Here is a 15,029-nt window from a genome sequence, read left to right on the forward strand (position 1 = left end):
CATGAACATCGAATTAGGAAGAAATGGCTTAATCAATAGTTGATAATATTTGGGAATAGTTTTATTGAATTTTTTGTAAGGTGTTTAAGATGACTTTTCCTTTTAAGGGGAGTTTATGAAATGAATTTATGTAAGTCACTAAAACATCAATGATCCGTTACGAAAAGAATAATATGAATTTTAATATCTTTAAGCTAGTGTGTTTCTATAATGATTACAACATAATATTATCTTTAATTTTTCTTCTTCTAGAAAAGTAAATAAAAAATATTAATTAATTATTTTTCATTATCCTAGAAACTTCTTATTTATCAAACGTTAGTGGAAAAACAAACATCACTATAAATTTCTATAATTTGTTTGTTAATTTTGGATATAAATGTTTAAAAAATGATAACAAACTCAAAAATACTGTAAAATGGAACATGGTTTGATTGTTTTTTTTGTTTTGCAATTACAATTAGAAAAATGTTCGGATAATCTTTACTTTCAATACATATTTTATATATATATATATATATATTTGTCCATTCCTTTTATTTTTCTTTTCACCACATATCTTACTTTGAAATATATATAAAAATTCTTAAAATTGAAATATATAGACCCTAAGAGTAAAAATAATTAAATATTAAAATAAGAAAAAAAAATTTAACAAGTGACATAATAATGTTACCATTTCAATATTTCATAAATGCATTTAACAAATAGAATGATATTCAAGTATGTATCACAAATAATTTGGTCGACTGGATATGGATAGACATGTATTTTCAAACATAATATATTAATTTATCATGTTATCATAACAAACAAAGAGACATAAGAAGTAAAATTATGTATACATTACAAAACATATTAAACAAAAATTAATATGCACATCAATTTACATATAATAAAAGATATTATTTTAATATATAAATTTTAGCACAATAAAATATGATAGTGTAATAGAAATTGAGACATACAAGCACAATAACACCTGCGTTTCTGCTAATATATATAAATATGTTTTAGATCTCTATTAAACTAGCGAATTTTTTTTAGGTTCTTAATAACTTTTTTTTAGTTAAGTTCCTAATAAAACACAATTTTATTTTTTGTCCTTGTTATTTTGTTTTAGTCTTTTTAATATATCTGTTTTTTTTTTCATTTTACTTTCTGTAATATTTTGTTTATTTTGTATTAGTCCCTTTGTAAAAAATATTTGATAGGGACTAATAACAAATAATATACATAATGAAGAGATAAAACCAAAAGAAAATATATTAAAAAGACTAAATTAAAATAACAAGAACTAAAAATATATTTCTTTTAACAGGGACTCACACAAAGAAAATATATATTAGAGATCCAAAATAAAATTCATTAATTTATTAGAGACTTAAAATAAATTTGTCATATATATATATATATTCTCACTAAGCACTTTATATTATTAAAATTATTCACGTATTTTTGGATTTGACATATTTAAAATGAACAGCCCACTTTAAAATATGAAACAAGTGGTTTAAATTATTGTTGAAGAAATAAAAAATTAATGCTATATATACATATATAATAAATCACATATGATTTTTTAAGAGGATAAAATATAGGTGTTGTGTAATATCAACCGTTAATTTTTTTTTATCTAACAATTGAGGCTACTTAGTTTACTTTTATTTAATGTAGTAATTTTTTTTAAAACAAGGTATTTTCATAATTGAAAATTATTAGATTAATTTCTCAAAGTGTAAAAATGGTCGAAGTAAATTGTCTCTCCAAATATTTTAGAATATTCAAATCATACACTTTTCATACTATATATGGAACAGACGTATTTTAGAATATTGAAATCCTACATTTTTATAAGTTATATTGATGAGTTGAAAAATGTTGTTTAGTAATTATTACCCTTATTTAATGCAGTCAAAATATTTAGGAGAGATTGAAAAATATTTGATAGCATGTCATTGTCCACATATTTGATTCTTTAATGAATTTCCTTTGCTGCACAACATGTGAATTTTGATTAACAATTACTCTTCCTTGCTCATATATAAAAAAAATTGTATTTTGTTCTCAAACTAAATTTAATTAATTTTACTCTTATCTTATTTAATGATATTATTCTTAAAACATTTTGTATTTAATTGTAACTTAATGATATTATTTTTAAAATATTTTTTATTTAATTGTAACTTTATTATCGGAGACTCTGTTTTATTTATGTTATCAAATTCCAATGAATGATATTTTATCTCTTTATTTCTTTTCTATTTATCTTTTGTTGAAAAATGAGTTAATAAATATGAACGGGAAAATATTCCAAAGTTTACAAGTTTTTATATTATTAACTAATTAAAAATTATTTTTAATATGATTTTTTATGTTTATAATGGTGACAATGATATTAGAAACTAGGAGCTTGTACAAATTACTCAATTTTTCATTACTAGGCTAATCCTATAGATTTTTTTACCTTTAAGGTAAAATTAATATAAAAACCAACAAATTTATTATTACCTCTTGTCCTTATTATAAGGTCTAAATTAAAAGTGTAACTTGATTTTTTTTATATGGTCTAATCTAAAATGTCTACTTCATTAATCATTTTTCACAAAAATATCTTTCGTTAAAGTTAGTCCTAGAAGGATGTGACAAAAAGAGAAATTTAACTCATTAATGTTTGTTTGTTTTGTTCATAGGTTAATTTTAGAAAAAGTATTAATTTAAAATATATTTAATGCACTCAACTAAATTAACCAAATTCCAGGAAGGCTAACTAACAATTATTTTTCACAAAAATGCCTTCCATTAAAGAAGATTTAGCTAATTTAAAGTTTAATCCAAGAATTGTTCCATATATATATATATATATATATATATATATATATATATATATATATATATATATATATATATAACTTGAATATTATTTCAACAAAACTTGAAGACAATGATTTTGGAAGCAAATTTAGCCCAACACTTAAGACTCAAGATGTTTCTATGGGCTAGAATTTATTTGGGTGAATTATCTAACTTTTGAGCTGGATACTTAATTAAGTTTCTTTTCCTATTTTTCATGTAGCTGTTGTACTTAGTTTAAGGGGAATAAGTTCAGATTTATATTTTTTAGGTTTGATTTTAATGTTAATGATATGAATCTATCAAGGTCTAATTATTTTAAATATTTTTTGCAATGGATGAAAAGATCATTGACAAAAGCAAAAACTAAAGAAACCAAAAAGATTTTTTTTTTTTTTTGAAAAAAAGCTTGATCATGGAGGTGTAAGTTAAAGAAGGTTTAGCTAAATTAAAGCCTAATCCAAGAATTGTCCCGTACCTACAATTTGAAGATTTTTTCGACTAACTTGAAGACAATAATTTGGTGAGCAAACTTAGTCCAACACTTAAGACTCAAGATGCATCTGCGAACTAAAATTTATTTGGGTGGATTACTTAACTTTGGATTGCATAGTTAATTAAGCTCATTTTCTTATTCATGTAATTTTTATACTTATTTTATGGGAAATAAGTTCACGCCTTTTCAATTTTCATATATTCTAGGTCAAAATTTTCATGTTTTTAGGCTTCTAAACCATTATGATGGATAATGAGGCTTAATGAACCAGTATGATGGTTAGTGCGAAGTAATTGTTAGTGGACACTTAATGCCCATTGGGAATTCACTATTATGAGAGTTTCTCCTTTTGTTTTTTTGGTTAAGAATTTTATAGTGTTGCTTCCATCGATCAACAAGTTGCAGTTAAGGTCAAGATTCTTTTTCAATCTTTTATTTGTTTTCAAGACAATCTGTTAAGTCAATTCTTATCATTATCTGCACTCTATATAAATTACAATAAGAGAAAAAAAAACTATATAGCTGAAAATGTTAAAATGTTATTTGCGATCTTCTATGTCACAAGATAGATTAATTAATTTTGTTTTGTTTTAAATGATTTTGCACTGATTAGTAACTATTCATCTTATTGTTCACAACAACTTTTAGAATAATATTAACTATCAATGTTATCATTGTTTTAAATGATCTTGATTATGGATAGATTATTAATGAGTTTTGCAACAAAAAATTTGAAGGTAGACAATATTCAATGAATACATAATTTTTTTGGTTTGCCTAGGGCACCAAAAATCTTAGGACTGACCATGTCTCCTAACATGCATCTAAGTTTGCAACTTTTCCTAAAATTTCTATTATCAATTTCTATAACTATCCATTAGGGGTGTGCAGATATTCTGACCCGACTCGAACACATTGCACCCAAATAAAAAAAAAATATGCCTTTGGGAGGTTTCGGGGGAGTAAGTGGGTTCATTCGAGTCCAAAATTTGGATTGGAACAAGTTAGTTTAGGCGAGTTTGGATATGAAAATGTGGAACCATCAAAGTCCGACCCACCTGACATAGCCTCCTTATATATAAATATAATCAATAGTTATAGTTAGTCACAAAGGCCTAAGACCAAGCCCACTGTAGTGATTCCTCCCAGTCACTATAAGTCTACAACATGACCCATATCCAAATCCCAACAATGATATGAGATTGAGTAACCTAAAACACTTAAATTTTGCTTCATTTCTTAAACGTTCAAAATGAAAACCATAACCTAAAGCACATTGTGTCATTCTCATCTCTCTCTCAGTCTCTCTTGGTCTTAGTTCTTCTAAGACTGAGTCTTAGCAACATTGTGCCTGCTCGCCATTCTCCTCTCTCTTTCTCTCTCGATCTTCGTTTGTCTTGTAAGTCCCTGTCTCCGTCCCTAAGCACTGATAATATCTTTTAATTTGGGATTCTTCTTTAATTTATATATTCTTCTCATTGGTGTTTCTTTTTTGTTTTATTTTCATTGTTAGGTGTGGAGGTTTTGGTATTTCAAAGGAGTTTGAGTGGTGGAAACGGGAAAATTCGTTCTTCTGTTTAGCTTTTTCACCCCCAAACTTTGTCCCGAAGGTAAAAGGTTTTTGTGGTTTTTTCTTCTACAATACCTCATCATGGCATGGGTGTGAAAGGAGGAATCCATTTTTTATAACTTTTATAAGGGCTAAAATCATTTATTTTGGCTTTTTTTCATGTAATCTTCATTTTTATAAAACTAAAAAGCATGTGTGATAAAAAAAAATAATGTAGTACTTTTTTATTGTGCATTTGTGTTATACCTTTATATATAACAAATAATGAGTCATTGTATATAACAAAATTTGATTTACAGAGGGGCATATTTCCTTAACCATTTCCTCATTGAAAACAAATATGAAGATAAGATAACATGTAGCATAAAAAATTACTCTAAAAGGTAATACGAAAAAACCTTGATAAAAAAGGTTCAATCATAAAGCAAAGGAAAATGTTTTCTGAATATAAAATTAAGATATCAAGGTATATCCACTATATTATTTTAAATTCATAATAAATCAAATATATCTTTGTGCGTCTAAATAGGAACAGAGAAAAATTAGCCACTAGTTTTATATTGTCAATTTGAATCTTCTTTATTTTCTATAGAAAAAGTTAAATTATTTTAAATAGAGAAACCAATTGTTTTGTTTTATATCAATGTTTCTTTTTCTTGTTTTGCACAAATTTTGGAGCAAGTTAACTGTTAACCAAACTTTAAGCTTTAGAATCATCTTCACATATCAAGGTAGTGGCATTTGAAATTTTAATTTCAACCAAATTTTGAGATTTAAAATTACATGTTATAGTTCTTTACTAATAATGATGACTGAGTACAATATTTTTCCTAAGTATTTGACACACATATTATAACTATATACCAATATTTCATAGAGACATTTCCTTGATAATTCATTGATATCTCTTTGTTTTGTCAAACATTTGACTTTTCACTATTTATCCAAAATGAGAAAACTTTTGTCTATTTATCAAAAAATGGTTGAGGGATTAATTTGTACCCGAAGCTGGTTAAGGCCATCTATGATGCAATCTAGAGATATCATTCCAAGTAAAGAATTGGAAATTGTTGTATATTTTGGTTAAGATATTTCAAAAGGAAAATATACCATTTAATCTTTTTAATTACATATTTTATTGTGAATTAATGTCATGCTTTAATTGTAATTATTATCTACTTTAATTATATTAATTATCCATTATTTCCAATGAATTACAATGAATATTTATATCGAAGAAAGTTTAAAGAATGGAGAGTAGATCTTTTCTTCCTTCTCTGTGTGAGTTCCTAGGTTTTCTCACAAAAGAGTTTGCTAGTTTTGTTCCCCCAAATTAATCTTGGGAATAACCTATTATATTTTGGGAGACTTGTGCATATTGTCCGGATAAGTCCTTGAGAACAGTGTAATTTTGCACGTCTCAAGTTTACTTTGCTTGTGATTATTCATGATCGTAAAACGTAGTTTCTGAATAATCGATCCGTAGTTCATCATTGGTCGTGATAGTGGATCCTATGGACAATAATCTCAAGGAATTACTGTTGTCCATGAAATCTATTGTGGTTCAAAGAAGGTTGATTACTTTATGAAAATTTACTTTTGATATTCAAAAAGGTGATAGAGAAGGAGAGGGGTGTGAATCCGTGTAGAAGATTCGATGACAGTGGGGTGGGAGGTTGTTTCCCATATTGTCTTTATACCCATTGTTGAAACAAATTAAAGGATGGTGAGGGGCATGTGTAGCCATGCATGAAAAATGATTAAGTAAGAGATTCTTTTACTTGTTTTGCTCTCTACCCATGAGGATGTCATGGTTTTGAAAGAAAGACAAGCCATAACAGCGAAAACTAGAAAATGTACATATGACATGGATAAAGAGTTTTCTCGAGGAGAAACATTCGTTTGCGAGAAACAAAAATTAATTGGATGAAAGATGCAATCTTTATATGTGACACATATCTATTTATAGAACCACATATGTCTTTTGAATCAATATAAATGTCATTTTCTTTGCAAGGTTCAATTTTTATTTTTCGCATATTTTATCATCATCAAGATGCATCCTACAAAATTGCTTAAGATACTTATTCCTCGTGGCTTTGCAATGATGTGAAGAAACTTGTGTTTTCAAATTTTGTGGTAATTGGATATTGTTCAATAACTCTATAAATATGGGTCAAAGTTGAGAACCCCATGTTTGAACAACAATGGAGGTAGTTCTATTTTGATTTTAATTCTTTACCATCTTATGAGATTTTGATTTGGGGTAAAAAAATACATATGTGTTGCTTAGAGGCATCAGGCTTGGTGTGTTCCGAGAGCACAAATAAATGCTAGAAATTGTGCTATATCTATGAAAAAGAAATTGGTATTTTATGGTGTTTCTCTAACAACCAATTTCAATGGTTATATTGTATAGTGCACCGCCCTACTCGTGTTAATTTGTTATATACCGTGAAAGAACATGAAAATATTTATTTGAGATGTGAGTTCTCTAAATTTTTTTCTTGAATGAAATTATATTTTGTGACATGAAATACTTCGGAGTATGTGGATTGTTAGCAATTTTTGAGTAGTTGGTTTTAGTATCAAGTGTGATGTTCTCTCCAAATACAAAATTTACATGACATGAGATGTTGGAGATGTACCAAAAATTATGGTATTAAACATAGTAGATTTTCCATTGTATTAGAAAATATAGTGATGTTAATTGGATCTTAACTGGTCTAAAATGAGACAAAATCCACTAGTCATTATGTCATTGTACATTTTAGTACTTAAAATTCATGAGAGCATTTGTTGTCACTTGTAATTCAATCAAGTAGACCTGTATAATTTTATCTATTGTGAAGATTGAGTTAACTAAGAAAATATCTTAGCAAATGTGTTCCTTTATGGGAAAGTGCATATTCTATATGTACGTTGTGATTGTCAAAAAATGAAGAGATATTTTGGTGAAGTAATTGCTTAAAAGATGAAAGTTTTTTATTTATGTGAAGTCAATAATGGATTCGACTGATCCTCTGACTGAAACCCCTAGGGAAGAAATTATTGTTTGAAACATCGAGGGAAATGAGACTTAAGCCACTTGAAAACAAGCAACAAGCATATAATGGTAACCCAACTTTTGTGATTGGAGATCCCATGAAGAAGGCTCAATAGGAAAAATATGTCATTTGTTAGTTTTTTTAGCACTAAAATTGATTTTAATCAATTTGTAGTCCCTTCCTATGGTGTGCGAAAGTGTTATATTCTGCATTATTGCGAGGATAAACTTTATAGTTAAACTTTATGTGGCTGGGAAAAAGCTCGACAATATTAAAGTTTTTAATGATTTTCATATCCCTTATTGTGTGGTGTATGATTTGCAGCATACACTTGATGAAATAACTTATATGAGTGTCAGTGGGGCCACTTGTATGAGACCCTAGCAAGATCTCTAAAGCACTAATGAATACCAAGTGTGCACATGGCCTAGTAGCGCAACACAACAATAGCAACAAGAATTGTGGGGGTGGTGTATTGTGATTGGTAAACCACTAGCACACTTGAAGTGTTTTAGATTCAATAGCTTGCTCCATCTACTACACTGTGTGTCATGTCTTATTAGTCTAGGTCTGGTTCAATAGCATGCTACACTAGGTTTGATGCATTACATCACTACAAGAAAAATGACATATGCCTACACACACTTTTGCCTACATGCTTAATCTAGTGTAGGTAAAACATAGGAAAAACTTTTACCTACAAATATTTGTCCGTAGGTAAAATCAAAGACTTGTGCCTATAGTTGTTTGGCATAGGAAAAACTCAACAAAAAAATTCAACCTACAAATAGTGGTGTATGTAAAATCTTAAAGGCCTTACACCTATAGTCACTTAGTGTAGGTAAAATTCCAAAAAAGTATACCTACAACCTATTAGTGTAAGTAAAATCTTAAAGACTTCTACATACAAATGGTGAGTCTAGGTAAAGTCTCGAAGAACTTATACCTACAACCACTTGGTGTAGGTAAAACTACTCTTATTATATAAATATAATTATTTTTATAAAAAATTTATATGATAATAGTTTTCTGACACACTAAAGGTCTTTTAACACATTGCAATGCAACCACAAACTGCATTTTTAACACGATTGGCATGACACATTTTAACAACCTCAACAATGGTCCTTGCCACGTTCGCAGTGGCACGCTCACTGCAGTGCCCCTGCGTGACGATCCAGTCGAAGGGCTCCCCGCCGGTGTAGAGATCCATAACGAGATGAACATTCTCTTCATCCTTGTAAGTCGCCTTTAGCTTTACCTTGTTAGCATGCTCTGGCAGCATCAACATGATCGCCACCTCTTGCCAGACATCCTCCACGTCGATCGCAGTTCTCAACTTCTGCTTTCGTCATTGTCGTTGTTGATTTCAACCACTAAATGAATTGTTTTCTTAATCTAAACCTATTGAATTTCTCATCTAGTCACTCTCTAAAAAGCCCTAAGAAAATTTCTCCAATCGAACCCTAACTGCCATTTCGAGCCATTTTCGCCCACCGTGGTAAGCTTTTTACCAATCTACTATGACTAAAGCTTTTTTTTGTGTCAATCGCAACAAATTAAACCTCACCATGTACTTGTACATGAAACAAAGCCTTTGGGCGGTGACAAGATTTGAGGGTTTCGTGCTTGCATGTGAAGGGATCTTAAGGATTTGAAGGCTTTGTGTTTGTACCTACAGGGAAGGGATTAAAAAAGGTATTGCTTCTTATCTTCATTCTTTGTTTAGTCTCTTCTATTGTATTTCAATAGAACTTGTTTTGAGTAGGTGATTCATACCTCGTTGCTGGTGTTGATGATGTGTGAACGAAGATTATGTCTGCCTTGAAATATACTATTCAATCCAGTTTTAACTTCCTATAAGGTGTTTGTGAAAATGCTACAATGAGGAGGAAACTTCTTATAACTCAGTAAGATATGTTCCTTTATTTTCAACTCTATTGTTAATTACAAGTTTAATTAGTGATTATTACCAATATGTATCTTTAATCTGTATCATAAAATTGAGAGATTTTAACATATGAATTTTTTCTCTCAGTGGATTCGGTGTTGGTTCAACTTGGAGATATACTAAATTAAGGTGAAGATGAAATTGTTATCTTGTCCTTGCTGAAATCATTGGATAAACAGGAAAAAATTTCTTCATTAAGTCATTATATATTTTTTGTCACTGAGCATAAATTACTCTTTATAAAGAAAAAATATTTGTATCTAATCTGCCTCCCATATATGACTGCTTGGTGCACTTGTTGATGAAAATAGAGCATTAATTTTCTCTTCTATGATACAATTGTTAGTTTCATGATTAATAGAAGATAATTTGACTAGTTGATAGAGGGTCCAAAATTTCTTTTTTAGGTATGTGTTCACTTTGTGGATCCATTTAGTACTTATATTTTATTAAAACTAATGAAGAGAGTAAGATTCTAAAACTTACATTACATTGGAAGTGTTTGTCTTCAACCTGGTGTAATGGATTGCTTATTACAATACCATTTAATGGTTTTAGGTTTGAGACAAGATAGTCTCTTCCCAACCAAAACATTAATTGGAAGTTATTGTTCATTCAAATAATTACATTGCTCAAATGTCAAGTTTATCTTAATTCTCCACAATCTTATTGAAGACTTATGAAAATCATCCAACATATTAACCCTTATTTTTGCCAGTTTTGTGTCTTCCTCATTTTGATGATTGCACCAAAGCATACTTATTTTATTATCTAGAATACAAAAAGCATAGTAATAATAATAATTTTGGGAAAATAATTATTGATATATCAGGAGATAGATGCACTGAGTAATTGCAATTGGAATGCAACTATTAAGGTTCTCCAAAAGATCCATTTTGGAAATGGGTTCCCTTCATATGCCTTGCCACTTGTGACAAAACAAGAGCCATGTGCTTTTATGGATAAAGCACAAAATATACAAATCGACCATTGATAGAGTCATGTGGCTTTCAACTTAAGTAGGATTCAAACTCATACCATTGACTTTAATTTACAAATCTTCTCTCTAAGTACTAATACCTTTTATGCCATATAATTCTTTGCCAAATTCATCTGTTTCAGTGCATCTTCTGAGCCTGATGGTTCCATGGTGGTGGATTGGACAAAATTAGACCAAGATGTGTTCACAACCAATGGTAACAAATCAGGTTGGTGCAATGTGTACCCTAATGAAGTATATGCTGGCAAGGTGTAATTCAAATATGCATGTGAATGCAAGTATGATGGTCTCGAGGGTTGGTTTTGTGAAGTGTCTGTGCAATCTACGTGCATTAGTCAGTGCTTTGGACATGACCATTATCGTGGTGGATTTTGTCAGGTGATTCATTTGTTTATTAAATTATTAACATGACAGTTACCTTTGGTGTTTGCATTTTCACTTTGTCAACCACTTGTTATTTTCATGAAGTTTCTCATCATTAAGAGAGAGTATGATAAATGAGATCACTCTCATTGTCTCATATTTCAATCCATATACATTCTATTTGCTTACATCCAATTTAAGTAAATAAACAAAACTGAATCTGATGTCTTCTGTATGGAGTAGATTGTAGCACTCCTTTTGTCATGTCTTATGTATGGGAATTGCCTAATTGGCTTCGTCCTGCTTAGATTGATGTTGCTGACAATCAACATTTTGATGAAAAAGTTATTAATGCTAATGATGTGGTGGCTAAGAAAAGGCCTCTTATATATGTTTATGATTTGCCTTCAGTGTTTAACAACCTGCTCCTTGAGGTAAGGATGATCATGATATGAAAGTCACTCTTGGTTATATCCTAAAAGCAATCTGGTGATTTTTTTCCATTTTAATTCTCTTTTTCCTTTTCTTTTTGGTTGTTATAGAGGCACCATTTTAAGGAAAATTATGTAAATAGATTCTATGATGTCTATAATGCAACGATATGAAGAAGTGAACTTTATGGTGCCTAGGTACTTCGTGAATTTGAGATAGAAACATAATATTTTAGTTGGCCAAATTTAAAATGGTTGGCAATATATTTGTCCTATGGTGTTGCTTGTCATCAGATAGCACTTTATAAGAGTATCTTAGCTAGTCCTCATCGAACTCTAAATGGCGACGAGGCAGATTTTCTTTGTTCTAGTTCTTGATTCATGTCTCATAACCCATGCTGATCATGCTCCTCATTTAAGTACATAGGTATATTTTCATCAATTTTCCCTTGTTTACTAGAATCTATAGGTTGTATATTACTACGTCAAATTTGGATCTTGCATCCTGTAGGTTGTAAAGTACATAATGGTAATCCTAAATGAGAAATCTACCATTTGTTATACAGGTGCTTGAATATTATACAAATTGAAACTATTAATTTTTTTTCATTTATTGTTTTCAATTTCACAATTTACTTTGTAAAAATTTCAGTCTACACTTTAGAGTGTGTTTGGATAGAGGATTTTAACTGAGAAAAGTAATTTATCAGATGATTTAAATTTCTTTAATCTAAAATTCACTTTTTGGATGTTTTTTTTTTATGAAGAATTTAAATTTTTGGAATTTAAATTTCCTTCTAAAAGGTGAGAAATTGAAATTCTCTTCTTGATGGAAGAACCTTAAAAAAACATTTGTGTGGTTCCTTTATCACCTTCATCCTCTCTTCCACTTGAAAGTTCTTCAAGAAGTACCGTCCAAGCTCGCGAAGCATCGATTGGGTGCGAACGTAAGGAGACACGTAGAACTACACCCGCTAGCTATGGGAACAGCCATCGCCGCCCATCACGCGGCGAAGGCGCTTGCCGACGCAGAGGGTCTGGTGTCATGCCTTGTGTCGTTGATTGAATGTTGTGGTCGGGTGTGGTGGTGTACGTTGTCGTATCCTGGTTTCCTACGACTCCCTATGCCACATCAGTATTATACTCTTTGGAAGCACACCAACCATATCTTATCTTCTCTTTGCATTCATTCTCTTTCACCCTCACAATTTTAATTTTTTTTATCCAAACACAAAATTTTGAAAATAAAAGAATTTCAATTGAAGTATTTGAAATTCTTAGAATTTAAAATTTCTCAGAATTTTAAATTCTCTTATCCAAACACACTCTTAAAGAATAATAATCCTACTGCATGTGGCATGTATGTATAAGCCAAACTGCATAAGTGTTCATTCATGGCTATGCAAGTTTTTATGTTAGTCGGGCTTTTAGATCTTTCAAAATCTGAGCATTTGTGCTTATTTGGATCATAGTATAGTCACTATCCCATCATCAATGTTAAGATGTAGATTAATTTGGTTCAAATTGATGTACAAGAGTAGTAATACTAAAATGAAATATGCATGTATGTAATCTTTGTTTTCCTCTGTTAGGAGCTTCATCTTATACTCTAAAGCATGGAAGAAAAATAAAAGTACCTTCAGTTATGTTTCTCTAATTCTTACTATCGACAATGTTTATACGTTGTTATGCACTCTTGGGTTGATATATTTGTTATGCTTATAATTTTCATTATTTACTACTAATTTTTTTCTATATTTTCTTGCATTAACATTCAGAAACATGAGGGGTTGAGGAGCTTTTTCACTCTGGACTTTTATAAGAATGCTTATAATCACATTGTTGAGCAATATCCTTATTGGAACCGCTAATCAGGAAGGGACCACATTTGGGTATGTTTAACAGTTTGTGTTTCCCCAAATTGCATTTAGTTTAAGGAAGTCATTTAGTTTAAGGAAGTAAAGCTAAACAATATTTAGTGGTGACAAGCATGTGCTAATTATGTGACTTTTGTATTTGAATTGTGAAGGCAGTTTTTTTCATGGGATGAAGGTGCTTGCTTTACCCCTAAGGAGATATGGAGTAGCATGATGTTAGTTCACCGGGGAAACACAAACACAAAGCATGATGTTAGTTTTAATGATGTTGGTTTTTTTCATGGGATGAAGGTGCTTGCTATGCCCCTAAGTTTATTATTCCTTCTAATAGAAGAGGTTTTCATCCATGTTTTGACCCTAAAAAAGATCATATGATTCCTGCTTGGAAAGTGACAAATGTTCATGTGTTATCGCCAAAACTTTGGGCTTGGTAAAATTTGCCAAAAAAAAAGAAGACTTATTACTAGTTACGTTTATGAAATTAAACAAAGCAAACATGTTACTATATATTGTCAGGCCCCTTGAGAAGCAGAAGACACCGTTCTACTTCAATGTAAACCTATTTGAACATATTTCTTTGCTTTGTTTAAAGGGCTAGATCATGATGATATTGGGTTTGCTGGTGTTGTTCATTTTCCTCTTTATCTTGGTTTTCTTCACCTAGTCATTGAGACAAACCTTGTCAATGCTCTGTTTGTATATGTAAAAATGAATGGAAGCCTTTTTGGTTTATCAAAGGTAGTAGAAAATTTTGATTATGATTAAAAGGGAAGAGATGTACTTGGAAATATCAGAAGATGATTTTGTTTTATAATAATATTAATAATAATTTGGAAAAATAAAGCATTTCAATAGATAACGAGCAATATGAGTTTTTTATTATTTGACTTTTACCTATGATTAAAGCCTATAAGTACAAGTAAATAGCTTATATCTACAGTATTTCAATGGTAGGCATAAGTTAATGACGTTTAGGTTGTAGGTAAAGTTGATTTTTTACCTACAATTAGAGGTTGTAGATATAAGTTAATAACTTTTACCTACGCACATTGTGAATTGTAGGAATCATATATAGCGGATTTCAAATGTAATTATAGGTGAAAGTAAATCCTTAGGTAAAACCTCTACTGACAGACTATAATTTGTCATTGTATGCCCCCTCAAAGTTGATCGTCAAAATGTCCGTAGGACAAAGTCTTTATTATATTTACCTAAACATTTTTAACATCTAGTGATGGTTTTTATCTGTAGGCATAGGTCATTTTCTTGTAGTGCATCCAAGAGAAAGAAAACCCATGGATTTCTTATCTTTTCTTTAACCTTTTGAAATATGTGGGAGATTGTTGTATATTTTGGTTAAGATATTTCAAAAGGTAAATATATCATTTAATCTTTTTAATTACATATTTTAATGTGAATTAATGTCATGTTTTAATTATAA

General features: G+C 29.9%; 1 pseudogene; it reads left to right on the top strand.

Moving 5' to 3' along the window:
• Nucleotides 1–9,850: 9,850 nt before the first annotated feature.
• On the top strand, nucleotides 9,851–14,022 carry LOC100784521 (uncharacterized; annotated as a pseudogene).
• Nucleotides 14,023–15,029: the final 1,007 nt, after the last annotated feature.

The sequence above is a fragment of the Glycine max genome, chromosome 18, assembly GCF_000004515.6.
Source record: "Glycine max cultivar Williams 82 chromosome 18, Glycine_max_v4.0, whole genome shotgun sequence".
NCBI lineage: Eukaryota > Viridiplantae > Streptophyta > Magnoliopsida > Fabales > Fabaceae > Glycine > Glycine max.